We start from the raw sequence: 27,417 nt of genomic DNA, 5'->3' as shown, positions 1-27,417 counted from the left end.
AGGTCACAGATGCAGCTTGGATGTGGCATTGCTGTGGCTGTGGCATAGCCTGGGAATCTCCATATGGTGCAAATATGGCCCTAAAAATAGCAAAAACAAAAAACAAAAAACAAAAAAAACCACACACGCATACACACACACACACACACACACACACACACACACACAAACACATATGGCTGTGGCATAGGCTGGCAGCTGCAGCTCCGATTCTGCACCTAGCCTGTGAACCACCATATGCTACAGGTGCGGCCCTAAAAGGAAAAAAAAAAAAAAAAAGTTTGTTTTTAATGCCCTTGTATTTCAAAATAGAAGATGATACTTTTATGGCCATCTTACATATTTGGAGGGAATTATGAGGGGTCTAGAAAAGCCTGGGGACCACAGTTGCAGACCCTGCCTGGCTGGGCTGGAAGGTTGGAAGGGGGCTCCAGTGATAGGAGTGACAGATGGGGAAGGACATTCTACCCTGCCTCCCTGGGTCCCCCACTCTGCTGGCCAAGAGCTGTCCTTCTCAGAGAGCTATAGATTGGGCCTAAGCAGTGACCCAAGTCCTGAGACTGGAGTAGGAAGTGACAGAGCCCACTCAGGCCTTGGAACAGAGCGCCACCAAGAGTAGGTGAATTGGAGTTCCTGTTGTGGCACAGTGGTTAATGAATCCGACTAGGAACCATGAGGTTGCGGGTTCGATCCCTGGCCTTGCTTAAGGGGTTGGGGATCTGGCATTGCTGTGAGCTGTGGTGTAGGTTGCAGACGTGGCTCAGATCCCATGTTGCTGTGGCTGTGACATAGGCTGGTGGCTACAGCTCTGATTGGACCCCTAGCCTGGGAACCTCCATATGCCTTGGGAAGCGGCCCTAGAAAAGACCAAAAAAAAAAAAAAAGAGAGTGGGTGAATGAAGTAGGCCAGGAGGGAGAGGAAGAAAGGAAAAACCAGGGAAGCGATAGCGTTGACCCAACACCACCCAGCAGGTTGGAAGCCTCCCCCCGCCTCTAAGTTTTCTAAAGAAGGGAGAAAGAGAACAGTGAGAAGGTCGTTAGAAACTCCTAAGCCATGGGCCTCCCAGGGTCTGGTTGAGGGTGGGTGACTGAATGCCGGGAGCCCCCAGCAGGTGAGAAGAGTCTAGGGGAGGGTGCAGGGCAGGGGTAGGTGGAGAGGCTGGGAGCCTTGGACTGGAGTGTGGGGATTCTGGGAGGGCAGGTCCTCCCACCTATTGTAAATGTGGTGGAAAGCCCCAGAGGGTAGCTGCTCTTTTAGGCTGTTTCCCTCTTTCTCTGCTTCCTTTTCTCCATCCTGCCTCTCCCAGTTCAATGGCTTTGAGGTGACCTCTCTCCCCCAGAGGTGGCCCCTGCAGGCATGCTCCGCCCAGCAAGCTGCCCGAGGCAGCTTTGCAAACGGAAATAAGTCACTCTCCGGCCAACCCCCTGGTGGTTTCCCTTGAACCATGAGTGAGTTCTAGCCCCACCGCCCCCGCTCTTCCCCAAGCCCTCTTGGTCTTTCTCCTCCTTCAAATGTCAGTTCCTCCAAGGACTTGCCCTGTCACATCGCTGCCACACCTGGCACATATCAGGTGCCTGATCCAATGGCATTTGCAAAGATCACTCTCTCTTTGGGGAATTCAAGCCAGACTCTGTTCACTAGATTTAGAATTTTCCCACATGTGCAGAGCTAATAAGACTTTAGAAGCCCCTTTATCTGAGTCAGTTCTAGGGACCCCGGGTTGACTAGCCGAGGCCAGAAGTCCTGCCAGTCAGACTACGCTGTTGCCTGTGCGGTTTGCTAACTACGCCACCTCGTCTTTGGCCATGAAGTGCACCACTTGACTCTGCCACCCAGGATCCCAACAGCCCCAGCGCATTCAGGGATCCCAGTTCAATGGCATTGAGGTGACAGGCAGGCCCCCTGCCAGCTCTTTCAGGAAACCTGCCCATGCACACCCCCCAGTCACACCCCCGCCTGCTGTGGCCTGAGCCAGGGGCCATCCCAGGTGAAGCCAGGACTGGAGTGGGTGGATGTGGTGCCTGCCTGGGAACCAGCTGTGGTTGCGCTGTCCGGGCCAGGCCTGAGTTGGGGATATTTGGGGACCTGCTTCCAGCCTGCATTGGGCAAATCTGGAGCTCCAGGATCCCTGCACTTGAGGGGTGGGGAGCAGAGGCAAGGATCTGGGTTGTAGTTTATCCTCGCCCCCTTCCCATGGAGATCTCAAAACCACCACTTCCCCATCTCCCCTGGACCTGGGAAGCTGCATCAAATATAATGACAGACTCCCCCCTCTCCAGCCACCCCGGCCAAGCCTCTGTCTCCTCTAACCCCCCGCCCAAGCCCCCATCTTCTTCCTCTTGGACCCTCTGAGTTCTCAGGGTACAAATGAGGAAAGGGGCCGGGAAGGAGGATAGGAGCTGCCCAAGGTCTAGGTCTGAGAATTCCAGGACCTTGCTCTTTCCTCTATCCTGCAGCTGGCTTAGCTTCATTGTCCCTGCTCGGGAAATACAAGGGGCCCAGACAGGGGGGCTGGGGCTCTGTCTTTGCACTTGAGGAAGGCAGTGGGTGCATTGAGGGTGGATGAGCTCTTCCCAAGCCCAGAACTCACAGGGAGGTGGTTGAGGTGAGTCTGTGGGGAGCCTGGAAACCGCTGTGTTCCATCTTAGCTGTATGTGTGCATGCATGTGTCTGTGTATGTAAGAGGGTGTGTGTACACGTTCACCATTTGTGCTTCCTCTGAGATCCACATGGGCTTCAAGAGACCACTTGTGTTTTGGGGAAGAGACCAGGCACTGTAGCAGCAACATGTTCAGGCCACGATGAGAGGGTCTTTATTTTTGTTTATATATTTATTTATTGTATTTTTGGGCCACACCTGCAGCATATGGAAGTTCCCAGGCTAGGGCTTGAATTGGAGCTACAGCTGCCAGCCTATGCCAAGGCCATAGCAATGCTAGATCTGAGCCATGTCTGCAACCTACACTACAGCTCATGGCAATGCTGGATCCTTAACCCACTAAGCGGGGCCAGGGATTGAACTGGCATCCTTATAGATGCTATTCAGGTTTGTTATCACTGAGCCACCACAGGAACTCCACGATGACAGGGTCTTTAGAGATCAGTTGAGCACCCACTGGGACAACCTGGTCCATGCAGGCCCCCACAGTATGGATCTCAAGGTGGAGGGGCTGCCAGGCAGAACAGTAAACAGAAGCCAGGCTCCCTTTCAGCTGGGGCCTTTAGCTATGCCCTCAGGCATGCGTGGCTGCTGCCTGGGGCCAGGGCACCTCTTAATGGAAGGATAAGGCGGTGCCATGGAGGAGGAAAGAGCAGAGAATGGGTAGGTCTCCGAGTAGCCCAGGGGTTCTTATAAAGGGTGGGAGGGGCCTAGGCTCTCATCCTGACTCTGCCACTTACCAGCTGTGTGACCTTGGGCAAGTCGCTGAACCTCTCTGAGCCTCAGTTTCCTCACCTGTAAAATGGAGAGTGAAGGTAGAAGAACTCTCCTTTCTGTGCTGCCATGAGGATTAAATAAGACATAGCACTTAGCCCAGGAGTGTCCGGCACACAGTGAGTACGTAGTAAACATTCCGGCTCCTGGCTCAAGGCCAAGCCTCAGGGCAGTGCCACACAAGCCATCTTACATTTCTGGGACTCCTACTGAAAGTACCCCACTTCTGAGACTTAGGCTGATCCTGTTTTTTTTTGGGGGGGGTGTTCCTTTTTAGGGCCACACGGCATATGGAGGTTCCCAGGCTAGGGGTCAAATCTGAGCTGCAACTGCTGGCCTACACCACAGCCACATCAATGCTGGAGCCAAGCCATGTCTGTGACCTGCACTACAGTCACAGCAACACCAGATCCTTAACCCACTGAGCGAGGCCAGGGATCGAACCTGTCCTTGTGGATACTAGTCAGGTTCATTACCGCTGAGCCACGATGGGAGCTACTGATCCTGTTTTTAACTAAGTAAGGGTCCAAAGTAAGACCAGAGCCCTAAGCATCTGCCTCCAGGTGGGCCTCCACCTGCCAACCCATTGGGCTGGGGATCAGTAAGGCTTGCATTTACCTGGGTGCTGCACTGGGGGTGCTCATGTGCACTGGATGGGCTTCATCAGCTCATTTTGCAGATGAGTCCAGAGGTCCCAGGAGGTTGAGCAGCCCTGTGGTGTGACGAAGCCAGGAGAGCCCTTCAGAGCCCCACCCCCTCCCCCACCCTGGGAGTCTCACACAGGGCAGGCCTGGCTTGGCATGGGTGGGGCTGGAGCTGAAGCCCTCTGGGCAGCCTGATGGGGTCTTTGAGTTAGGGCCCCCTGTGTTAAGTCCCTGGCCACAGGACACATTCACAAGTAAACAGAGTAAATATTTACAGCCATTATGGTGATTGATTGCCTTCATCCTGTGCCCTGCCGTGCTAGAGTCCTGCTTACTCATGCTTTCTTAAAACCGGCCTCTTCTCTCACACGTCTTTAATAATTCAGCTCCTAATTGTCTCCAAATGCAAACCTGAAAAATGCCAGCTCAGGGCCTTCCTCCCGCTCTGGTGCTACTCCCTGCCAGGGCGGGGGTGGGGAAGTGCTCACCCCACGTCTGCTGCAGACCCTGCCTCCCTGCCTGGCCTGTGATCATTTGTGGGAGGCGCCCAGGCCCCAGGTTCTGATGTTTCCTGCGGGGAGGAAAGCCTGGAGCAGCTGAGCCACAGGGCTGAGCTGGGAGGAGGCAGGAGCAGGAAGGTGCAGCCTGGCCCTGCAGCCCTAAAGAATGGGAGGGGAAGGGTGAGGACATGGGGCGTCTTGAAATGACAGGGGAGGTTATCCTGCATGGGTCCCTGGACAGGTCTCAGGCCAGGAACTGCTCCTGCCTGGGCTGTGGGGTGGGAGGTGGGGCCAGATGGCCACAGCATCTCCTGGGGGCCAGATCTTCAGCCTTAGGCTTCCTGGCTGGCGAGGCTCGCTAGCGCCCTCTGTGGACCATCTCCAGAATGGGGAGACTGGAGGACTGCACCATGTCCCAGCCCCGCCTGACCGGTTGACCAGAGGCTACTAATAGCACCACTCTGAGCTCCTCTTGCCTTCTTCCTCTAGGCCCAGCCAGGCTGACACAGGGGTGCCAGGGAAGAAGCCACTGAACTCTGAAGCATCTGCCCAGTGAAAGGCTCATGGCCACCTGGGCCAGGCACAGCTAGGGAGGACACGATGATGGGAGCAGCAAGGAGGGAGGCAGTGGTGGTGGCCTGTCCTGGGCAGGGGAACGACTGGGCCAGGGCTCCCCATCCCTTGAGGCCTTTGGGCTGGTGCTGGTCCCGTGTAAACATCTGAGACCCCCTGCCCTCCTGCCCCAGGCCAGGCTAAGAGCATCCAGTTCACCAGACAGTTCCTCAAGGTTGTCCACCAGGTGCTGTCCTGGGCCCCAGGTACACAACCAGGAACTAGACAGATCAAGTCCCCCTAGAGGTGATAGGATATAAAATAATATTGATAAAGAAATTATAGTTGGGAGTTCCCTGCTGGCTCAGCAGTTAAGGATCCAGTATTGTCACTGCTGTGGTTCAGTTTATTGCTGTGGCACAGGTTCGATCCCTGGCCTGGGAACTTCTGCATGCCATGGGTACAGCCAAAAAAAAAAAAAAAAGAAAGAAATTACAGTTAAAAAGGAGTAGGGGAGTTCCCGTCATGGTGCAGCGTAAACAAATCTGACTAGAAACCACGAGTCTGGGGGTTTGATCCCTGTCTTCTCTCAGTGGGTTAAGGATACAGTGTTGCTGTGAGCTATGGTGTAAGGTCACAGATGCAGCTCAGATCTGGTGTGGCTGTGGCTGTGGCGTAGGCCGGCAGCTGTAGCTCCGATTTGACTCCTAGCCTGGGAACTCTCTATACCACAGGTTCTGCCATAAAAAGACAAAAGCCAAAAAAACAAAACCAAAAAAAAAAAAAAGAAAGAAAGGAGTAGAGTTACAGAAATTACACAGGATAGAGGACGGATGGGAGCGCCCAGGGAAGGGCTTGGAGGGAACATGTCATTTGAATACAGACCTGAAGGATGAGAGACAATCCAAAGGAAAAGCTTTCTGGGCAGAGGGAGGGTGAGGGCCAAAGTTCAGGGCTGGGGGTGAGCTGGTGTGTCTGTGGACCAGGGAGGTGGCACATGTGAAGGTCTCAGAGAGCTGGGGACAGATGGAGAAGGGCCTTGCACCCCCATGGGGGCTCCAGTTGTGGGTAGGAGTGACCCAGGGATGTGAGCGGCCCAGTGCCGGGAGCTGCCTTCTGCTCTGAGCTGCCCTCCTGCTGCTGGTAGAGGATAAGCCTTGGGGTCCAGAGGGCGGCCAGGCTGTACTGTCACTAGGCACCACAGACTGGGGCAGGTGGAAGTGACAGAAGTGTGAGAAGCATTTAGGGGGCCCTCGTACAGCATCTTAGGAGTCAGATAGAGAGAGGAGGCATGGCCAGGGGGCCGGGGAGGCCCAGAGCACAAGGGGAAGACTGGGTCTCCTAAGCTCTGGACAGATTGCCTGGAGCCAAGCCTCTGAGGGGCGTGGGACACACGAGTGGTCATTGGGGCCAGGGCAGCATTCACTGGGAGAATGGACTCGTTACCCGATGCTACTCTGAATTCACTGTCTTAAAATATATATAAGGCCTCTCTCAGTTCATTTGGAATCCAGATGGAAGTCTGACTGTTTTCTTGTTTGTTAATTTTCTCCACTAAGAATCCCAGGGAAGGAGTTCCTACTGTGGCACAGTGGGTTAAGGAGCCAGCCTTGTCACAGCTGCTGTTTGGATTTGGTCCCTGGCCTGGGAACTTCCATATGCTGTGGGTGCAGCAAAGAAAAAAAGAAAAAAAAAATCTCAGGGAAACAATGAATATATGACTCAGGTTCATTGTGAAGCCAGTGGGGTCATTTTGGGGTTGAGGGCTCAGGGACTCCCCCTTCCCTTTGTGTTCTGGGCACAGGCCTTAACAAGGTCCCTCGTTCCATGCCTCCCCACCCATGGATAAACCAGACTGCGTGCAACTGGAGAGCAGAATGGAGGTGGGCATCTCTGCTCGGGGCCCAGCATGCACCAGGGCTCGGCAAGTGTCCCCTTCTCAGGTAGTTCTTGAAAACCCAACACAAGAGGGAGTTCCTGAGATCAAGCTCCTGTCAGTTCACCTGTTGGGTGGAAGAGACTAGTTGAAGACAGCGTACTGCATATCTGCTTCCAGCTCTCCTAGGAAGGCAGAAAAGATCTCCAGAAAGAATAAAGAAGGAAACTGTTGTGCAAAGGGGCTTAGAGAGGATTTCCAGTCGTGGTTCAGTGGAAACGAATCTGACCAGTATCCATGAGGATGAAGGTTCTATTTCCTGGCCTCACTCAGTGGGTTAAGGATCCGGCATTGCATTGCCATGAGCTGTGGTGTAGGTCCCAGATACTGCTCAGGTCAGGCATTGCTGTGACTGTGCAGTAGGCTGGCAGCTGCAGCTCTGATTCAACCCCTAGCCTGGGAACTTCCATATGCCACAGGTATAAAAGCAAAAATCAAAACAAAAACAAAGGGTTTTAGAGAGTGTCGCAGCACAGGCCTCAAAGCCACCCAAAAATGTGAGGCAAACCAGTCACATCAAAGAGAGGAGTTAAGCTCAATGAAATGAAGACTTAACACCCAAATCAAGAGTTACTAGGACAAACAAGAGGAAAAGAAAAAAAAGGAGAGGACAATGAGTATAATTAATATTCTCAGAGACCGCAGAAGACATTACCTGCAAACAAAAGAATCAACGATCTTGGAAGTGAAACCATGATTACTGAATTGTGGAAAATTTCATAAATAGGTTGAATAGCAGATTGATTACCCTAAAAAGCAAGGCACTGTAGCCTAGAATTTCTATCAAGTTCCATAGGCAAAGAGAGAGATGAAAATACAAAACAGAATTAAGGGTCATGGAGAAGAGGTCAGTAGTTCCAATTTTCATTTAAAAGGAGTTCCAGAAAGCAGGTACCAGGAGAACCGAGAGAAGGAAATGATCATAGTAAAATTCTTTTTAAAAATATCTTTGTTTTGGAGTTCCCATCTTGGTGCAGCAGAAACAAATCTGACTAGGAACCATGAGGTTGCGGGTTCAATCCCTGGCCTCGATCAGTGGGTTAAGGATCTTGCGTTGCCATGAGCTGGGGTGTAAGTCACAGTCGTGGCTCAGATCTGGCGTTGCTGTGGCTGTGGTGTAGGCCGGCAGCTGCAGCTCCGATTAGACCCCTAGCCTGCAGCCCTAAAAAGACAAAAGACAAAACAAAAACAAACAAACAAAAAACTTCATTTTATTTGTCAATTATATCTCAATAAAGCTAAAACTTTAAAAATTATAGGTAAAAATTTAAATAATCAAGTAATAGTAAAATTCTGAGTGTTGGTTCATTTCATCTTCCCAGCAGTGCAGTGAGGAACCCAGGGGAGATGGGAACGGACTTTTCCAGAGCCCCACAACTAGGACAGGGATCTCCTCCTGGGTCTGCCTGACTCCAGAGCTGGGCTCACGCTCAGACACACTGGCTACTCCCTAGAAGCTTACGTGGTAGAATAGTTCCTCCAGGTAGGGGCCACACGGTATTAACAGGTGTTCATGAAAAGCGGTTCTGTTGCAAACACATTTCAAGTGTCACTCAGAGGAGGTTTAACGAATTGAGGCACTTTTTATATTTTGAGGGCAGTGTGGTGGCTAAGAGCCCTGGCTTGCTTTGGAATCAGGCAGACTTGGGTTCTCAACACTTTTCTGCCCCGTGTGTGTGTGTGTGTGTGTGTGTGTGTGTGTGTGGCATTCAGGAAGACATTTTACCCTCCCACCCCACCAGGCCTCACTTTTCTCATCTGTTAAATGGACACGATAGTGCCCCCTGACATCGCTGGCTGTCTTCCAGGTTTTAGGAGTCAGAGGAATAGCCGTGAAACTGTTCCTAACGTAAGATTGTACAAATATGAAATATCTTGTCTCCCATGAGCTGCCAGCTAGCTTGCTTTTGTGTATTTATTAATTTGGGCCACATTCGTGGCATATGGAAGTTCCCAGGCCAGGGGATTGAATCTGAGCCACAGCTGCAACCTCCGCAGTGACCTGAGCTGCTGTAATCGGATTCTTAACCCATTGTGCCACAGTCGAAACTCCTATTTCTTTATTTTGGAACTATAGGTGATGTAATAGATTATATAAGTTACAGGTGTATAATATAGTGATTCGCATTTTTTGCGTGTGTCTTTTTAGGGCCGCACCTGCGGCATATGGAGGTTCCCAGGCTAGGGGTCTAATTGGAGCTGCAGCTGCCGGCCTATACCACAGCCACAGCAATGCCAGATCCGAGCCTCATCTGTGAGCTACACCATGGCTCATGGCAACGCCGGAACCTTAACCCACTGAGCGAGGCCAAGGATCGAACCTGCAACCTCATGGTTCCTGGTCAGATTTGTTTCTACTGCACCATGATGGGAACTCCGTGATTCACAATTTTTTTTTTGTCTTTTGTCTTTTGTTGTTGTTGTTGTTGCTATTTCTTGGGCCGCTCCTGCGGCATATGGAGGTTCCCAGGCTAGGGGTCAAATCAGAGCTGTAGCCACCAGCCTACGCCAGAGCCACAGCAACTCGGGATCCGAGCCGCATCTGCAACCTACACCACAGCTCACAGCAACGCCGGATCATTAACCCACTGAGCAAGGGCAGGGACCGAACCCGCAACCTCATGGTCCCTAGTCGGATTCGTTAACCACTGCGCCACGATGGGAACTCCGTGATTCACAATTTTTAAAGGTTGTGCTCCATTTAGAATAAAGTATTGATTGGCTATATTCCCTGTGTTGTCCAGTATATCCTGTAACTTATTTTATACCTAGTAGTGTGTACCTCTTAATCCCTCACCTGTATACTGCCCCTCCCCTTCCCCACAGGTAACCACTCATTTGTTCTCTATACCTACGAGTCTCCTTTTTTGTTGTTATATTCACTAGTATGTTGTAATTTATAGATTCTATGTAGTTAGAGTGGTCGCTATAATGGAAACAAACCAAAACAAGTCAAATACTCCATTGCCCTCTGGATGAAGCTCTGTCCCAACTCAAGCTTGACCTTGGGTCCCTGACTGGCCCTGCCTCCCTGCCTCTGCTCCCTATGACTGTGACACCTGCTCACCTTGAGTCACACACCTGCCCATCCCTGCTCCCACTTTGGCTCACTCACCTGCCCTGAAGCCTCCTAGCCCCTCCCATCTGCCCCCAGTCCTCCTCACACCGTGTTGGCTTTCAGACCTCAGCCTGGACACATCCATGCTCAGCCTGGGAAACCTGCTCTGGGCCTCAAGTCTGGGATGGGAGCTCCTCTGATGTATTTCTCCCATCAGTCTTTGGTATGCTTATTATAACGGGTTCATTGTCCATCTCTCCTTGAGAATGTAAACTGAGGCCAGTGGCTGTGTCTGCCCTGTCTCAGGCTGTATCCCAGGTATAAAGGAGATGCTCAGTAAATACACGATGAGTGGGTAAGTGCATGAATGAACCTAGGCCTCATCTAACTGAAATCAAGTCTCTCTAGATGGAAGGAAGAATCAAAAGCCATTTATCTTCCTCTGGGCCCTGACCTCTCCTCCATGATGGTCTCCCAGGTACCCACCTTGGCCAGTTCAGCCCTCTGAGAAGGGGGAATGCTTGGATATTTCCAAGGAACTTCTCAGAGCATGTGCTAAGGTTAGAATCCTGATACTTATAGAGAGTAGCATGTAAGGCAAGTCTTACAGCCTTTGTTATTTGCAGTTGTGAATGGTTTGTTTTTGTTTTTTTTTTGGCCACACCCATGTTATGCAGATGTTTGGGGGCCAAGAATCAAACCTGTGGCACAGCAGTGACAAAGTCAGGTCCTTAACCTGCTGAGACCAGGGAACTCCTGTGAATGGGAATATTAATAGGGGTGTTGTGAGGATTAAGTGCCATTATGTCTGTGAGTGTCTAGGAGAGTGCCTGGAATGTAGAAAGTACTCAGTTGAAGAAGCTGCTACTGTTATTACCCAATTCCCTCACTTCTCTGAGCTCAGAGAGAATGGCCAGGTTGAGCCATAGGCTGAAGGCAAAGGTGGGACTCAGATCCAGGACTTCCAGCTCCCAGTCTGGGGCTCTGGCTTCTCCCCTGCTATCTTCCCTCTCAGATCCCAAGGTTTTTGATCCCCAAGTCACTCGTCTGCATCCAGCTGGCACAGGGCATCTGTAATACACACACCTCCCTGTGCTGCCAGAGGCCACCGCAGAAGCCAAGAAACCGGCATCAAGCATCCCGGATGGAAATTCCCCAAGACACCCTTGGGCCCTCAGCTCAAGTTCAGACAAAGAAATGCTTATGTCCAGACATCTTCCCAGATCAGCAACAAGGATGTGACTTGAGAGCACTTAGCATCAGTGTCATAAAACATGAGGATTGATGACCCCCTGTGACTGGGGCGAATGCCAGCGGGAGCAAGCAGACTCTGATTTGGCCAGTGATGCTTCCCATGTACCTTTTGTGTACAGGGCCCCAGCCTTGATTCAGCCCGGGGTTAAAATAACATGGCACTATAATATGTCCATGGGACCCCTCATAAATGCATGTGCGCACCTGATTCTCATGACGACATCTGAGGGGGTGAGCCTGGGACTGAGAAGGTCTCCCCAGTTTTGGAGATGAAGAACTAAGACCCAAGGAGGTGAGAAGCAATGCCGCTTAGGTTACATAGCCCTCAATCTCCTGACTCATCATTACCCAGGGCTCTTGCTGACAGAGAGAGGTGGGAAAGCCAAGGTTGGTTGGTTGCCCTGGGCTAGAGCTGAGTAAGGGTAAGAAAAGACAAAAGGGAGTTCCTGAGGTGGCTCAGTGGGTTAAGAACCTGCCATATTGTCCATGAAGATGAGGTTCAATTCCTGGCCTTACTCAGTAGGTTAAGGATCCAGCATTGCCACAAGCTCCAGAATAGGTCACTGATGCAGCTCAGATCCAGTGTTGCTGTGGCTGTGGTGCAGGCCAGCAGCTGCAGCTCAGATTCATCCCCTAGCTCTGGGACTTCCATATGCCCTCCAGGTATGGCCCTAAAAAAAAAAAGAAAAAGAAAAAAGATAAGACGAAAGAAGAGATGAGAAATCCTCCAAGTGAAAGAAGGAATGGAAATTTTCCATCACTGTGAACCAGGAAGGAGGGTGAGGGGCTGTGAGGACATGGTACCCTCAAGCATCCCTCCTACCTGTTCAGTATTACTAGACTCTTACAACCCCCTGGGACAGGAGATGGGGATTTGGATATACCTTGTATGGGGTTGGAGGCACGAAGAGAGGTCCTTTCCTTCTGACCGAGGGGAAATCACACAGGTCACTGGGCAATCAAAAGAGATCTTTCCTATAAGTAGGCAGCGAGGAGTCCACCACCACAATGATACTTGACAATGTTTCCACATGGTCAGGTGGCTCAGTTCTCTTATGCCTTCCAAGTCTTTCCAGATCATGAGAACCACGGGACCTAGACATGCTTAATTAAGGAGTTCCCACTGTGGCTCAGCGATTTACAAACCCAACTAGTATCCATGAGGGCGCAGGTTTGATCCCTGGCCCCACTTAGTGGGTTAAGGATCCGGCATTGCTATAAGCTACAGTGTAGGTTGCAGACACTGCTCAGATCCAGTGTCGTGGATGTGGGTGTTGCTGGCAGCTGGCTCCCATTCAACCCCTAGCCTGGGAACCTCCATATGCCGTGGATATGGCCCTTAAAAAAACTAAAAATACAGAAAAGAAATGCTTATTAAAGAAGCATGAAATTCCTTTCCTTCCACAAACTACTGACCCTGATTCTGTCTAATGCTCTAAGATGCTGAGAAATCCCCTGACTCCTGTGAAGACTTATTTCTAGAAGTTGTTTCCAACATCATTGCTTTAGTATTTGTGGAATGTGTCTACTGATGACAAATTCTCTCAGTTTTAAACTCTGAATGTCTGAATTTGCCCTTTATTTTTATTTATTTTATTTATTTTTATTTTTTTTGTCTTTGTCTTTTTGTTGTTGTTGTTGTTGTTGTTGTTGCTATTTCTTGGGCCGCTCCCGTGGCATATGGAGTTTCCCAGGCTAGGGATTGAATCGGAGCTGTAGCCACCGGCCTACGCCAGAGCCACAGCAACTCGGGATCCGAGCTGCGTCTGCAACCTACACCACAGCTCACGGCAACGCCGGATCGTTAACCCACTGAGCAAGGGCAGGGACCGAACCCGCAACCTCATGGTTCCTAGTCGGATTCGTTAACCACTGAGCGACGACGGGAACTCCTGCCCTTTATTTTTAAAGGACATTTTGTTTGTTACAGAATTATTGGTTGAGCAGTTATTCTTTGAGCTCTTTGAAAAACTGTTATTCCATTGTAGTCTGGCTTCTGCGATTTTTGTCACAGACTTTTTGTTATCATCTCAAAAACGTCTCTGACACAGACATCATATGTACTGTTATTCCGCTGAATGTCTTTTTCTTCTGGATGCCTTTAGGGTTTTTTCTTTACCTTTGGTTTTCAGCAGTTTGACCATGAAGTGGCTGGCTGTAGTCTTCTTTGTATAAATAAATTCTGCCTCCTGGGTTTTGTTGAGTTTATTGAAACTATGGCTTGATAGCCTTCATCAGTTTGGGGAAATTTTTCTGCAATTATTTCTTCAATTTTTTTTTTTTTTTTTTTTTGCTTTTTAGGGCCGCACCTACGGCATATGGAGGTTCCCAGGCTAGGGGTCATATCTGAGCTGCAGCTGCTGGCCTATGCCACAGCCACAGCAAAACTGGATCTGAGCTGCATCTGTGACCTATGCCACTGCTTGCGGCAATCCAGATCTTAACCTGCTGAGCCACAATCTCCTGTTAGTCTTTTTAAACTTTGTCCTACCTCTTCCTTATATTCCTTTCTGTTTTTTTTTTTTTTTCCTCTTCCATTCATTTTTGGTCCATTCAAACTTATTGTAATTATTGATATGGTTGGGTTTATGTCTGTCATCTTACTATTTGTTTTCTAATTATTTCTTTTTTGTTCTCTGTTCCTCTTTACTGCCATCTGTTGTGTTAAACAATTTTTTTTTACTGTACCATTTAAATTCCCTTGTTGATTTTTTATTATTTTATTTTATTTTATTTTGTCTTTTTGCTATTTCTTTAGGCCTATGCCAGAGCCACAGCAACACGGGATCTGAGCCGCGGTTCTGCAACCTACACCACAGCTCATGGCAACGGCAACGCCTGATCCTTAACCCACTCAGCAAGGGCGGACCGAACCCGCAACCTCATGGTTCCTAGTCGGATTTGTTAACCACTGCGCCACGACGGGAACTCCCCTTGTTGATTTTTTAAAACTATTGAGTTACTTGATTAGTGGATCTTATAGGGATTACAGTACACATTTTAATTTATCATCACAATTTACTTCAAAATAATATTAAACTGGAGTTCCCATCGTGGCTCAGTAGTTAATGAATCCAACTGGGAACCGTGAGGTTGCAGGTTCGATCTCTGGCCTCACTCAGTGGGTTAAGGATCTGGCGTTGCTGTGAGCTGTGGTGTAGGCTGGTGGCTACAGCTCTGATTAGACCCCTAGCCTGGGAACATCCATATGCCACAGGAACGGCCCTAGAAATGGCAAAAAGACAGTGATAATAATAATAATAATATTAAATTAATTCCAGTAAAATATAAAACTTTCCTCCAATATACTTTCTTTTTCTCTCTCCTCCTTCATGCGGTTATTATCACATATATTATGTCTCCATATGTTATAAGCCAAAGCGTACAGTGTTATAATTACTGATTTATGCACACTGTTTTAAAGAACTTAAGAGTAGACATTAGAAAAAGTGTATTTATGTAGTCTTTTAAATTTACCTACATAATCACAATGTCTGGCTCCCTTCATTTTTTCTCCCGTAGATTCAAATTATTTTCTTTCAGCCTGAAGGACTTCTTTAGTATTTCTCATAAGGCAGGTCTGCTATTAATGAATTCTCTCAGTCTTTGTTTATGTGAGAATGTCTTTTCAATTTTCAAGGATAGTTTTTGCTGAACAAAGAATCTTGGATGATAGTTTATCTTTTCTTTCAGCCCTTTAATTATGTCATTCCACTGCTTTCCAGCCTCCATAATTTCTGATGAGAAGTCAACCTAAATTCACAGTGTCAGTATATAATGAGTCATTTTTCTCTTGTGGCTTTCAAGATTTTCTCTTTGTGTTTCAACTATTTGACTATGATGTATATAGGTGTGGATATCTTCATGATTATATATATATATTTTGTTGTTGTTGTTGTTGTTGTTGTTGCTATTTCTTGGGCTGCTCCTGCGGCATATGGAGGTTCCCAGGCTAGGGGTTGAATCGGAGCTGTAGCCACCGGCCTACGCCAGAGCCACAGCAACTTGGGATCCGAGCCGCGTCTGCAACCTACACCACAGCTCACGGCAACGCCGGATCCTTAACCCACTGAGCAAGGGCAGGGACCAAACCCGCAACCTCATGGTTCCTAGTCGGATTCGTTAACCACTGCGCCACGACGGGAACTCCCTTCATGATTATATTTTGGATTATTTGAACTTCTTGGATCTGTACATTTGTTTTTCATCAAACTGGGGAATTTCGGGCTATCATTTCTTCACATATTTTTTCTGCTCCTTTCTCTCTCCCATTTTTCTGGGACTCTCATCACATATATGTTGATGTGTTTAATATTTGCCCACAAGTAACTGAGACTCTTTTCATCTTCAGTGTTTTTCTCGCCGTCCTTTAGTTTTGATAATTCCTATTAGTCTGTCTTCAAGTTTACTGATTCTTCTGGTCTGCTATTGAGCCCCTCTAATGAATTTTTAAATTTCAGTTATTTCACTTTTCATTTCCATTTGGTCCTTTTATATTTTCTATCACTTTATTGAAATTCTCCATCCACTAAGTAATTGGCCATATTTTCCTTTCATTTTTAAAATATGGTTTCCTTCAGTCCTTTGACTATATTTTAATAGCTACTCTGAAGTCTTTGTCTGCTAAATCCAGCATCTCATGATACTCAGAGACAGTTTCTATTGACCGAAGTATTTGTGTTTTCCTGAGTGTGAGCTATACCTTCTCATTTCTTGGCATGACTTTTAATTTTCTGTTGTACAGTGGGTCAGGCACACATGCATCTCTGTGGGGCAAATGGTTTCAGCTTCTGATGGTCACCTGTGTTGTCAAGGTTGCAGGCAGTGAGAGAGAGATGTGGGTTCCAATTTGTTCTCACTTTCACTTCATGTCCATTTTTTTTCTCTATCTTCTGATGCTGCTGACCTACAGCAACTTCAGGGACATGTAGAGGGACCAGCCTTCCACAGACTTCTTCCCCAGCTGCCACAATTGTGTAAGGGACTCATTCTTATATATCATTCATCGTGGTTCTTCCTTTACCAAACCCTAATACAGAATCCCGACTCTCTGCTAAAATTTAAACTTCATCTTTTCATTCATTTTATTAATTCCTTTTTCCATTAAAAATATATTAATTACAGTTACTTTGAAATCCTTATCTGCTAACTCCAACATCTGAGTCATCTCTGGGTTCTATTTCTATTAACTTCATGATCAGCCACTTTTTCCTTCTTCTCATGTCTAGCAATTTTTTATTGCCTAGCAAGCTGAAGATTGTAAATGATATGTTATAAAATCTGGATAGTTCCCGCCCCATGCCCCCTCCCCATAAAGAGTGTTAAGCTTTGTTTTGGCAGGCAGTTAAACTCCTGGCAAATCGTACTAATTCTGTCAAGCCTTGCTTTTAGGATTTGTTAAGGCAAGTCTGTTTCAGATTTTTCCTTATTTATAGAGTGCAGCTCTTCTCTTGAGGCATGGTCTTAATCCCAGTGTGTAGTCTTTCTGGGATCTCAACAGAAAGTGCAGGGGTTCACCAGTGGCCTTTATTTGGGGTGGGCATGAACCTCAGTATTTCCTGGGAGCTATATGACCTCTGAAATCTCTGTTCAGCAATCAGCTCCCCCCCGCCACAGTTATTCTCTTCAAGCCCTCTTGAAGTCTCTCCCTGCTCATGCACTGCCTAAGAATTGACCAAGCATCCAGGGGATGCTTTCATGTAGATTTGGGGGCTGATCCTTCTCTGTGACTTCTTCCTTTCCAGACCCTTGCCCCCTCAAGTCACAGCCACTTTAGCAGTTCTGTACTCTGATCTCTTTTTCCTCCACCCAGCATGATCACCCATGCTAGAAAGTTTTACTGCCCAGCATTTTAGGAAATATGATCAGGGATAAAGATGAAATGAACATAGGAATTATTTACTATGATTCCTTCTCTCAAGGACCATTGCCCTACGTTAATTGCTGTCCAGTGTCCGCATGCAGTTGCTTTACTTATTTTGTCCAGTTGTTTTCAGTGGTAAGATAAGCCTGATGCCAGCTATTCCATCATGAGTGAAACGTCCTTTTCTGTACTCAAAGGGGCTGAGAGAGGCGATGACATTTGTGCAGTTAAAAACACAGATGTGTTCAAATTCACCCACGTTCCCTCTTGGTCTCTGAGTGTCCTTAGGATGTACAATAAATCCTTTCTCTGTAGTAACAATAGAAGCTATAGACCTTATTGAGAACCTAAAATAGACAAAGGACACAGTTCTAAGTATTCTACATGGAATAATTTATTTTACCCTCATACTCACTCTGTGATAGAGGTATTACAATTCCCATTTAGAGTTGCAGAAACTGAGTTATGTTAAGGTTAAGTTGCTTGCCTAAGATCACATGGCTAGGAGTTCCCGTCGTAGCTCAATGGTTAATGAATCCGACTAGGAACCATAAGGTTGCAGGTTTGATCCCTGGCCTTGCTCAGTGGGTTAGGGATCCAGTGTTGCCGTGAGCTGTAGTGTAGGTTGCTGTGGCTGTGGTGTAGGCCGGTGGCTACAGCTCCAATTGGACCCCTAGCCTGGGAACCTCCATTTGCTGCAGGAGCGGCCCAAGAAATGGTAAAAAGACAAAAAAAAAAAAAAATCACATGACTAATAAGTAAAAAACCAGGATTTGAACCCATGCAGCCTGACTACAAAGCCTGCTCTATTAACCACTACACTACTCTGCCATTTAAAGGTAATCTCAATTTTTTTTTACACTTTTGTTATAAGTTATAAGAAAAATCACTTTATCAGCAAGAGCTCTAAAAGTTACAGCTTTGGATTTCCTGTTGTGGCGCAGCGGAAATGAATCCGACTAGGAACTATGAGGTTGCAGGTTCAATCCCTGGCCTTGCTCAGTGTGTTAAGGATCCGGTGTTGCCGTGAGCTGTGGTGTAGGTCACAGATGCGACTCAGATCTAGTGTTGCTGTGGCTGTGGTGTAGGCCGGTAGCTGTAGTTCCGATTTGACCCCTGGCCTGGAAACCTCCATATGCCGAGAGTGCAGCCCTAAAAAGCAAAAAAAAAAAAAAAAAAAAAAAAAAACTACAGCTTTTCCTCGCCTGCTGCACTGGAGACACGTGGGAGCTGTTGGCCTCACTCACTCTCTTAATAAGTTTTCCTCCTGTCCAGGCCACCCTCACCTTTCACTCAAGCTTTCCTTGTTCCTCTTCATGGGCTTCTCTGCCTCCAGGTTTGTTCCTGGAGCAACAGGACCAGAGAGAAAAGGCAGGAAGCTGAGCTGGGGAGTGCTGGTGAGGACCAGGGCCACAAAAATCAGTCCAACCATTGGGCTAGAGGGACAAGCAACCCAAGGTGATGAGGAGCAGCAGAATGAACAGCTGGAGACCTCAGTTGGGGACCAAACCTTCAGAAGGAAGTTCCCGGCCTCAAGACTGGCAACTGGCAGGGAGGAGGCAGATAGGAGGCAAGGCAGAGACCTCAAGGCCAGCCAATGGATGGGAGGCAGGGGTGGTAGCACACACCAGCCACATGCCAGCCATCCCTGTATCACTGCCTTCAGAGTGAATTCAAACCCTGGCTCTGCCTCTTACCAGCTGTGAGCACTTGGGGGACATTTCTCTCTTTCTCTCTCTCCTTTTTTTTTTTTTTTAATTTTAGGGGCACAACCATGGTATGTGGAAATTCCCAGGCTAGGGGTTGAATCCAAGATACAGCTGCTGGCCTACACCACAGCCACAGCAACGCCAGATCCTTAACCCACTGAGTGAGGCCAGGGATCAAACTCGCATCCTCATAGATACTAGTAGGGTTCTTAACCTGCTGAGCCACGACTGGAACTCCGGGGGCATGTTTTTTAAGGCTTGGTTTCTCCTCAGCTTCATGAAACAAAAAACCTAAGTAATGATGACTTAAATGAGACAGAGGTTTCGTTTTCTCAAGTAATGAGAAATGCGGAGGTAGGCAGTGTTAGGTTTAGTTTGGCAGCTCAAGTCATCAGAATCCAGGAACCTCTATTCTTATCTCATGGCTCCAGGAACAGCCATCATAACCCCATTTCAGAAAGAGGGAGAAAAGCAAATCCCTCTCCCTTTAGGATAGTTTCCTAGGAGCCACCCTCAGTACCTTCTGCTTATATCTCATTGGCCAAACTATATCACATGACCATCTCCAGCCATGAAGGAAGCTGGGAAATGTAGTTTTTAGTAGAACACATTGTCATCCCCAACAAAATTAGGATTCTGTTAGAAAGAAAGAAGACCAGATACTAAGTCTGTGTAACCAGATTGCTGTTATTTCCTCCATTGTTAGGGTTGATGTGAGGATGAAACCAGGTAATTCTTGTCAAATACTTAGCAGGTACCTGGCTCAATAAATGGCAGTGAGTATTCTTGAACTTGAAGAACTTTTCTGATGCCCCATCTAAGAGGCTGGCTTCTCTGCGGAATGCTTGCCAGGACCACCCACAGGGTGAGGGCTCAATAAATACTTTCTGCCTTGACTCCTCTAAGCCCCACCCAAAGAGAGGCCTCTAAGGAGGGGCTGGTGAGACACAGTCTGGGGCCTTTTAAAAACACTGCATTGGAGGAAATTGACTCTTTGATTTAATATCTCTTTACCCAGGGGCTAGAGGGCTAGGGCCTTGGCCTAGATAAGGAGAGGGGTATTCATTGTTGCTTGTTTTCCTTCTCCCTCTTTAGAGAACTCTGGTTTCAGCCCCAGATTCAACCACAAGAGGAGCTGGGCCATCTTTCTTACCCCAGGGGCTGTTCCTGATTGATCTGAGCCATTGTGTTTGTATTAATTGGGGTAGACCTAAGGGCTGTAACTATGCGGCACCCTAAACCCAGCTGCTTAACAACAAAGAAGCTTTTTTCTCTCTGTGTGGCCATCTTGAGCTCAGTGTTCAAGTTAGTGAGAGACTCTGCTCTACGCAGACATTCAGGGCCCAGGTGCCTTCCACCTTGTAGCTTTGCCAACTCCTAGAGTTGTGTCACTGTTACATGGTTAAGCCTGGTCAATGCCACGTCTGGGCACCAGCTGTAGGGTTAGGAGGTTGGGGTGGGGGGGAGAAATGCCCAGGGTAGTAAGGGCTCCACCCAGAAGGGGCGCACTTCACCTCTGCTCACATTTTGCCAGAGGGAACTTAACCATGTTCCCAGACTGTAGGGGTTTCGGAAACACAGTCCCAAGCTACATGTGTTCAGGAAGAACTCTTTTTGTCACCACAGAAGCGGGGAATGGGTTTGGTGGGGGACTGGCAGACTCTGCCCCTGTTCACCCACAGACACCTGTGCCCATCCTTCTGTTTAGAATGGATAAGCAATGAGGTCCTGCTGTGTAGCACATGTTGCGATAGACCATGATGGAAGACAGTGTGAGAAAAAGAATGTATATATGTGTAGGATTGGGTCACTCTGCTGTACATCAGAAATTGATACAACGTTGTAAATCAACTATACTTTAATTAAACAAACAAAAACAAAAATAAAAACCCCACACTTCCTCCTGCCCCCAGGGAGATAAAGTAAGAATGGAAAACACACAGTAGACAGTGGTCCATTGCAATGATTAAATCCTGCCAGACAGAAATTACAAATACATGTATCATTGCCATCAGAATTCTCCTTATCCAAAGTCAGGAACTGAACAGAGTCAGATAATTTCTGGAGCTATCTTTCCTTCATGAATTCTCATGCTTGTTATCCAAAACTCAGGACTCTGATAGATTTGGATAATGTATTACACTACCCATGACCTGAACTCACTAAAAATAACCCTCATTCTCTGAATTCAGGAAACACAGGGATGTGGATAGTGAGGATTCCTGGGCTCCCTGCCTTGGCAGTGAAATGATAAAGCTCAGTTGGCCACCTCGGTTCTGCTCTCTGGGACCAACCCCCTTGTCCCCTCCTCCAAGGCCCCAGCCTTGCCCTCCAGAACCCTTCCTGTCCATATCCCTCTGACCACAATGGAAGTAGGTGTTGGGAGGTGTGCCCTCCTTTGGGGCTGTAAAACTGCCCAAGTTTTCTGCTGGTGCAAGCTGGGAGCCCTAAGAATTATTGTATATATATTTTCATTTTTGTCTTTTTAGGGTCACACCTGTGGCATATGGAGGTTCCCAGGCTAGGGCTCAAATCAGAGCTGCAATTGCTGGCCTACACCACAGCCACAGCAAGGCCAGATCCTTAATCTACTGAGTGGGGCCAGGGATCAAGCCTATGTCTTCATGGATACTGGTGGAGTTCATTACCACTGAGCCACCACGGGAACTCCCAAGAGTTACTGTAAGTCCTCATTAGTCATGGGCTTTTGGGGACTAGGCTTCTGACCAGAATATAATTCCCTCAAAGATCTGGTCAGTTTCTGGTGCATTTGCTTCCAATCAATTCCTTGGGCAGTAACCATTACCAAAGTTCTTTTCTCAATATAGCTCTTAGAGTTGCTTTGTTTCTTGGCTTCCTCATCCTACCCATCACTCTCTCACTCTCACCTTTGTTTGGCTGAATGTTCAGCTCATAAATCTTAAAGGACATTGGAAAGATTTTTTTTGCATTTTTCTATTCTGTTTGGTTCAAAAGCCATTTCCTTTTCCAACAGCCTTCAATACCTGGTATCCCCCTTTTCTCTTCTCCCTCTACTTTCAAAATAGCCAGCTCTTGCCTGATCCCATCTCTTTCCTTAAGGAATTTTTTAAAAGTTTATTTCTGTCTCTCTTCACAGCTCACAGTGAATGGTCCATATGGGTGGGAGGCTCTGTTCCATGTGGTCCTTCAGGGAACCAGGGTCCTTTCATCTTGGTCTTTATCTCCCCTCTCCCGCCTCCTCAGGTTTGACATGATCTGCATGGCAGAGGCTGGTCATCAACATGTCACGCTTCCAGCCAGTGAGAAAAGAGAAGAGACAATGAGTGGGAGACTCACTTGCTGTCTTAAGCCTCTGTGTCCAAAGGACCCCTTCACTTCTATTGGCAAGAACCTAGTCACACGGCCACACCTAATTGCCAAGGGGTCTGAGAAATGCTGTTGCCATCAGGTGCCATGTACCTGGTTAAGACATTTTTTTAACTTGTAGAAGAAAATGAATTTTGATGGGGGGCTAGCAGTCTCTGCTACAGTGGAGGTCTCACTCCTCTTGCCAGCAACTGTTTTAGGGATGGCATGGGAAAAACTTCCAGCCAATGCAAAATGAGGGATTGTTCATGAGAAGCTTAACAGAAAAGTCTTCCTTGCTATAAGAAAGAGACATAGGAAGGCATGGTCCCTTCTTCATTGCCAGGACATTGTCATGTCAGAGTGCAATGTCTGGAACCTGGCATCAATCTTGTGATAGTGAGGACAGCATACTGTGGATATGGTACACACTCTGTGGCCAGCAGTGCAGGTAGATACAGGAACCCCAGATCCTTAATGATGCTGCTGGATCTGAGCTAACTGCCCCTGGAGCCAGCTTCCTTCTGGATTTCCTGCGTGTGACATGATACAGTTCCTTTTCCTTATGGTTTAAGCTAATAAATGGAGGCTTTGTTATCTGTGGCCATAAATCTCTCACATTTCAGCTGAACTTGGGCTGGATCAGAGGTTGTGTGAATGGGTTCTGTGTGGTCCCACAGGTCTGTTTGATGGGAGGGCTTGGGTGATACCATAAGGCAAAAAGAAACAGACCCCCTTATCACTCCCTAGGTGGTCCTGGCTCTGAAGAAGTGGGCTCCTTCAAGAACAAAGGTCCCTCGTGGGTGTCTTGGGATGCTGTCACATACATCAGCTTGTTAGATGCTCATGGCTACGGTGTAACAAGCAGGTAAATGTCACCAAGTGACCCCATTTTGCAAGAAAGAAAGGAAGGCTCAGAGAGGTAGTGTGCCTTGGCCAAGTCTGATAACAGGTTAGGGTTGGAACCACAGACTTGGCCCTGGTTCTCCTAGACTCCTGGTCCAATGCTCTTGATGGTTACACAGGACACCCTCTGCTGTAATAATTGGAGAAAAAGAATCATCTGACATTTAATAAATACTTAATATGAGGCAGGTAAAACCCATATCTTTAGGAAGCCTACCATCTAGTGGGAGAGCAGAAACAAATGAACACACAAGTAAATACCCAAGTTCATATTGTAATAATTGCAAAAGGGAACAGAATGGGAGCCATGCAAAGACTAACGAGGGGGAGCAGATCAGGGAAGTCACGTCTGCAGATGTGACATTAAGCTGAGACCCAAAGGATGAGCAGAGTGGGTGACGACGAGGAGGAGAAGGGCACCATGGCTCAGGGAAGAGCTGCACAGAGACCTGGGGGCTCTTGGAGCTGGACTGCTTAGGTTCAAATCCTGACCCTGTGGTTTATCACCTGTGTACCCTTAAACAAAGCATTAACCACTCTGGATTCATTTTCTTCCTCTTGTCAACCCCCTACCTTGCCAGGATCTGTGAGGAATGAGTGAGATGAGTTGTGTCGAAGTGCCTGGTACATAGTAAGGGCTCAGTAGATGTCAGCGGCTCTTATGGGGCTCGTTATGGCTTTTGGTCTGTTCTATGAGTACTGGAAAATGCACCCATTAGGATCAGCTTGGTTGCAAGGGACAGCAACCCAACTCACAATGGCTTAAGCAACACTAGGGGGATTTATTGAGAGATATAGGTTTGGATGTGCTGAGAGATATAGGTTTGGATGGGCCATCAGGAATAGCTGTTCCCAGACACATAGCATTGTCAGCTGGATTCAGTCTCTTTCTCTCCACCTTTTGCTCTGCTTTCTCATAAGGTGGCTACATTCTCAGGCTCACTATCCTCACATAGTGGCAGGGTGACCACATATCTGCTGTAGTAAAAGAGAGTGCCTCTCTCCTGCTTGTCCCAGGGCCAGTCTCCTGCATGTCTCTTGTCGTCCTGGCTCCCATCTGGTGCCCATCCCTGAGTCAGTCACATGGCAGTGGAGGGGTGTCATGGAGTAGGGAAGAGAGGAATGCTGATGGACCAGTCATACCCCCACATGTCTGAAACCACTGGCCTGAGGCTGGCAGCGGCGGGGGAGTCTACAAAGGAAATTGGGGTGCTATTACCCAGTCAGGGAGAGGAATACTGAGCAGGCGGCCACAACAAGTGCTGAGTGAGATCCAGCCACTGGAGGTTTCAAGCAAGGGAAGGCCAGGATCTGATATTTATCTTGTGATGACCACTCTGGTTGCTGAGCAGAGACAAGAGGTCAGAGTGGAGGTGGGACGAGACAGTGGGGGGTGGTGTTGGGGGTCCAGGAGGAAGAGACGATGGCGTGGCCCAGCTGGTTTGCCATAAGGAGCAGAGATGGATGAGAAAGGCACAGTGCCGGGGCTTCATGACAGACTGTGTAGAGTGGGGACAGGCAGAGCCCAGTCTAAAAGCCAGGGTTTTGGCCTGAGCAGCCAAGATGGGGAGCTCGAGGAGGGGTTGATTTGAGGTAAGGTGGAGTGTCCAGCTTTGGCCATCCTGCATTGGAGGAGCCCCAGGACGTCACGGGGAAGTGTTCTGGAGGCATTTCTTTGGGGTGTGGGATTTCACTCCTGGGCATTCTTGTCTGGTTGTTATGAAATATGAGAAGGATGAATAATTGCATAATGCCTGGTCTTCCCAGTAGAATGCACTAGAACCAAGGGAGGCCTGCCCTCCAGAATGTTGGGGCAGGAACAACTTGCTGGGCTGTTTGCAAGGAATGGTTTCCTTAAACGGCCTGTGTTTATCCCCTTCCTTAAGACTCAAAACACCTCTTGAAATCCTTGTGCAGCTGGGGGGTCAGGAACCATAGGCCAGGGGCAGCCAGTCAATGTTGGTTCAACAACAGGGTCCCAGCCCACAGGAGTGAGAAAAGAGGAGCATGGATGACATGGAAGATGTCTGGGCTGCAGACACACAGCGCAGAAGTTGTGGCCCATGCAGCAGGGCGTTCAGAGGTGAGAGGGTTAATGCATAATCCAGGGTGGCTTCCCGGAGGCAGAACTAGAGTGTCATCAAAATTATTCCCATTGTGGCTCAGCACTTACCAACCCGACTGGTATCCACAAGGACTTGGGGTCGATCTCTGGCCCCACTCACTGCGTTAAGTAAGGATCTGGTGTTGCTGTGGCTCTGGTGGAGGCCAGCAGCTGCAGCTCTGATTCAGACCCTACCCCAGGAACTTCCATATGCCGTGGGTGTGGCCCTAAAAAGAAAAAAAGAAATTATTCCAGGCAAAAGGAAGACCATGACTGTAGGTGTGGGGTGCAAGCCTAGGTTTTGGAGTGCACTCCACCCCGCCCCAAAGCAGCTGGGTCTCTGGAACTTTCTAAGTGGGACCAGGACACCAGTGCCTCCAGGGCCTCCCATACCTCCTGAGGTCTCAAACTAGGGCTCAGGGCCACCCCCATTAGGCTTCCCCCCTTATCTGAAGAAAAGCCATTGGCCCCCTCCAAAATGGCCCTCATTCCCCTACCTCTGAGGCAGCCCTCAGTGGCCACACCCCCACCCCCACAGAGAGTTCTCAGTCTGTGCCCCTCCCCTGAGCCTGTCCCTCCCCCAAGGCAGGGGCCCAACACCCAGCTTGCTTTCTGCCCCATGAGGCCTTTGGGGGGTGGGGGAGGGGTGGATGCATGCCAGCCTATGTGCCCCTCTGGGAGGGGAGCTTGAGGCAGCTGGGAAGACCTGGCCTGGCACTTCATGGGTGCCTGGAGGTTGTATGGGGGGGGGCATTGGGGATTGCCTCCAGCTCCCCTCTCCAGATCCTGGGAAGAGGGTGGCCAGCCCAGCCTCAGTGGACCTGGGTTGGCCCCAGAGCTGGCAGGCCCCAGGCTAGTGAGCAAGCAGGGGAGTCAGCTTCCCATCCATTAGGCCCCTGGCCCAGGCTGCTAATGCCAAGCGGACATTCTGCTCTCAGCCCTGGTATCCACTTAGGCATCGTTAATATTTTACACTGCGTAGCCAGGGGATCAATGTCTCATTTCTAGCTCGGTGTTTATGGGCAGTCATTGACGCTTTCACTGGGGAGAAGCTCAGAGCACCAGGGGAAACTGAGGCAGGGAGCAGGGCGGGGGCAGCTCAGGAGGACCCCTGAGATGGTGTCCTTTGCTTGCTCTCTTCTCTGCACCACCCCCCCCCCGCCCCCATCCCCAATCTCTCTTAGGTCTGGCACCCTGTACACACCACAATCCTGGAATAGGGGCCATCAGAGCCTTGACACAGGCCAGCTCTTGTCTCACTCAATCCTTTACCAGCCGCTGGAAAGGCTGGATCACCACCTGCATTTTATGAATGAGCAGGCACAGGTAGGTCATATACCATGGGGCTCTTAACCAGGCTACTGATTGGTGGGAACTAGTTGGGACACAGGCTAGATTTTGCTCAGCACTTAAGTGTGTAAATTAGATGGGAGGCTTTTTAACCTTTCTAGACTTTTACTCACAAGCAACTTGTGGGCTCCAGCAGAGCCAGTGTTCTCCCACAATCATTAGCATCTCTACTTAGAACTCATGCCTTTGGTCAGTGGAGACTAACCACATGCCCACTTAAATGGAATTGAAAGCTGTGCATTTGCAGGTCTTTAAAAATATCCCCAATAATTTGGTCTTTTAACCAGGTGTGTTAAATAGTGAGGTTGAACTGCAGGGAGAAAGAGAAGCCTCCGCCTTTCTCCTCACTTTTCACCGGAAGCAGTGCGGGGTTGGGAGACAGCATCTCTGCAATTCAGTGGGCCTGGGCTGCGTTGGTATCCCCTGCCATACTCCACCCTCTAGGTTTCGGTTTTCTCACCTGTAAAATGGAGGAATGCCTCGTGGGGGAGCCCTTAAGGATTACAAGTAAACCTAAAGGCTTGGCTCACCTTCACCAGCTCCAGCAGGGTTTTCAGCCGCGCCCGCTAGGGTTTCCTACCCTTCCCGGCACGGGCCTCTGCACCTGGGGCGCAGAACACGCTGGGTATTTGATGAATAAGTGACAGAACGGGTAGCAGAGGCTCCATAAATGGAAGCTGCTGCTGTTAGGACCCTAGGTCCAAACAGGACTCACGCTTACGAGCGTGGTGCAGAGCTGGATTTACCCCTCCACTAAGAGAACAGAACTGCGCGGGCTTC

General features: G+C 48.6%; 1 protein-coding gene across 1 annotated transcript in view; it reads left to right on the top strand.

The window, feature by feature from the left end:
* KCNIP3 (potassium voltage-gated channel interacting protein 3) overlaps positions 1 to 27,417 on the top strand; it is a 92,946-nt gene that overhangs the window by 32,729 nt on the left and 32,800 nt on the right. The gene's annotated exons all lie outside the window — the stretch shown is intronic.

This window comes from Phacochoerus africanus, chromosome 5 (assembly GCF_016906955.1).
Source record: "Phacochoerus africanus isolate WHEZ1 chromosome 5, ROS_Pafr_v1, whole genome shotgun sequence".
Classification (NCBI taxonomy): Eukaryota; Metazoa; Chordata; class Mammalia; order Artiodactyla; family Suidae; genus Phacochoerus; species Phacochoerus africanus.
The sequence above is the reverse complement of the archived record's forward strand: the minus strand, read 5'-3'. Positions and strand labels throughout refer to the sequence as shown.